Here is a 3,095-nt window from a genome sequence, read left to right as displayed (position 1 = left end):
TTTATTTCTTAATTTGATGATGTTAAATAAACTTTTACTTAGTGATAATTTATTGAACTGTAAACTAAATATTTATGCTGCTATATTTCACAATAAAATTGTATTACAGATTGAATATTTATGATGCTGTATTTCACAATAAAATTGTATTTAAAACTCTTATTTTTCTCATTTTTCTGATAAGAACTTTACCACAGACCTGGAAACTGTTTAAAAATAGACATTTGGGTACTATTGCTGTGGTACTTTGGGGTTACAGACATATTTTAAATAAGAAGGTAACAATAATATTTAAGAAGAATGAATTTAGATATGGAAATCAGTTATAAAGATATTTCAATAGTTCCCTTGAGATTATGATTCTGAAAAATATGGAATTATAAGGACCAGGTTTACCTCCTGGTTCAACCAAATAGACATAATATGTTAGACGATGGTTTTTAAGGCATTGTAGAACTGGCAGTACAAGACAATGATTCCCGAGAGTTGAGAGACAAATGAGGGGAGGTCTACAGTTTCCCAAATGAACTCCTTGACAGTGAGTCCTAGCCTTGTGTAGGGAGGAAGAACTCAGGCAGAACCCCACAGACTCCTTAGGTTGGCAAGATGGAGCTGACCATTTGGGGACATCAAGGCAGATAGAATTCACAAGACAAAGCAGTGGAGAGAAGGTAGCTACACAGAGAGAGAACTTCTGAGATGTCCAGAAAGTCACCCTCTGCTCTTCAGCTGAGTACTAATCAGTTCATGCATGTAAGGAAAGGAAACCATTTGAACAATCCAAAAGGATTAAGGAGGAAAGTGCCTAATATTTATTCCTTGCCTAAAATAGTGCCTGTTCCAACTAGTTAAACTAGAAACCTTATATATGGAAATCTGGATAGAGCACCTAAGAGAGGTTTGGTTCACTAGTGGGAAATAATTAGCTATAATACTAAAGGCTGCTCTTGTCTTGTCTAACAAAGCTTAAAAGCAAGGGACAATATGATTATTTCTAAATAACTGTGTCCCAGAAAAAATTTCAAGAATATTTATAATAATACAAAAATATTTAGCACCCAAAAGGTAAGATTTGTATTGTCTAGCATCCATAAAAAATTAGCAGATATTCGAAGAAGATGGAAAATATGACTCATAAGAAGTAGAAAAGGAATCAGCTAAAATATATCTAGAATTTAAGCAGATGATACAATTAGTAGACAAGGACATCAAAAGTTATAACTGTATTCTGTATGTTCAAAATGTTATGTAGAGACATAACAGTTTTGAAAAGATCCAAATAAAGCTCTCCCAAATGAAAACTGAAATGTCTTGGATAAAAATACAATGGATGAGATTAATAGCAGATTATATTTTAAAGAAGGAAAAATTAAGAAAATATTGAGTTTAAAAGTATAGCATGATGTTAAGCCATTGTAGCTTTTGCACATACATGTTGCAGTTCTGGTTGATGATGCAGAAAGATTTGCAGCATTACACTGTTAAGCTGGGCTGCACCCACCCCTTTAAATAGCATTTGCTGTCAGACTTCACAGCTTCAATTTTAGGTACACTGGCAGTCTTTGAATACACCACCTCTCATCTTCATCATCTTCTTCACCACCAGAAGATTCCTCCTCTGCTTCCTTCAACCATTTTATAAATGGTTCTGCTTTGACATGAATCTCTTGGCGAGGACTTTTGAGTCATCTTTATTAAAGGCCTTTTCTGATCAACTAATGATGACTTCTTCTTCCAACAGATCTGCATCATACATGTCCTTCAAGATATGAGGAATCTTGGAAACGACCTGAGCTTGATGCATGGCTACCACACACTCCAAACCACGAAGAAGGTACCATTGAGCTTTTTTGTTGTTGTGACAAAATCGTAGGAAATGGCGCCTGTATTTCTTAATTTGTTCTCTAATCTTATTGAGAGGAACTTTAGTCAAAACAAGAGAGACCATGGCTTTTACATCCAGTCTTTCTGCTTCAGCAACAATTTCTTTGTCTGATGAGTCAATAATACCTTCTTTCATTTTCTCAACACAATTAAACAGGATATTGACCTACTCTTTCAATAGTCCTTTCCAAATCATCACTGTCAGAACTTTCGCATGGTCACTGATTTCATCCATCCTGTATCTTTGAGTTTCCTCAGTTGTATCCTCCCCCCAGTCATCATCCTCCTCTTTTCCCACAACATGTGGAGGAGGACTGATCTCATTTGGTGGTGGTGGTGGTGGGGTCTCTGCTGGACATGGAACCATTTTCCTTGTCTTTGCCCTTCCTGTTCTTTTCTTTTCTTTTTTTCCTGTGTCACTATTCTCAGGTGGGTTTTTGAGAATGAACATGCAGAGTTTATGATGTGTATCAAGCATGCCTTGATAGCCACAGGCTTTACAAGAATTACCTATTGGTTGCTTCTTTGGATTGACATGCAGATTTGTTTCAGGATTCTCATACTCAGGACAGAGAACAAAGTTTTTAATGAATCCATCTAACATGTCTTCTTGCAGCTTATTTGTCTCATGAAATCCATTGACAATCTAATGGTTATTATTAACATCAAACTGGGTCTGTGCTCCCAGCTCACAACTGAAATACTTGGTGGGATACATTGGAGTCCAATGAAGTGCCTTTGCAACATCTATCAAGTTGACTATAACTGTCTTGATACCATTTCCTTTGCCCTCAACCTTGGCAATCAGACGGGGCATCTTGTAGTGATAGAACTGGTCTGATACACTGTGGTTGACATTGACAGACATTTTGGCTTATTGGTGGCTTTATCAATAAGATGAAGAGATCTTTGATTGCAACTTTTTGGTATCTTCTGTTTGGAGAAGAAGGGATGACATAAATGATTGCAAGAATTCTCAATCTCTGACATGAAAACATTTTCACCACTGAGGCTGTAAGCTTCTTGCTTGTATGCTGTTTCCCCAGTATAGGTACCAGTGGCTGTGAAATAGCTCTCTGGAATATTCTCGCTCTGACTCAAGAAAATATTGAATTTGAATACATAATAATATAAACTTTCTGGAAAGAAAAAAGAAAAACATATACAGAATATCTGTGATTAATAATACAAATTCAAGAAACCTCCTACAT

The 3,095-nt window shown here is 36.1% G+C and overlaps 1 pseudogene; it reads right to left on the bottom strand.

Moving 5' to 3' along the window:
• Nucleotides 1-1,473: 1,473 nt before the first annotated feature.
• Nucleotides 1,474-2,752, bottom strand: LOC115295325 (annotated as a pseudogene).
• Nucleotides 2,753-3,095: the final 343 nt, after the last annotated feature.

The sequence above is a fragment of the Suricata suricatta genome, chromosome 7 (assembly GCF_006229205.1).
Source record: "Suricata suricatta isolate VVHF042 chromosome 7, meerkat_22Aug2017_6uvM2_HiC, whole genome shotgun sequence".
NCBI lineage: Eukaryota > Metazoa > Chordata > Mammalia > Carnivora > Herpestidae > Suricata > Suricata suricatta.
Note: the sequence above shows the minus strand (reverse complement) of the source record. Positions and strands in the feature narration are given on the sequence as shown.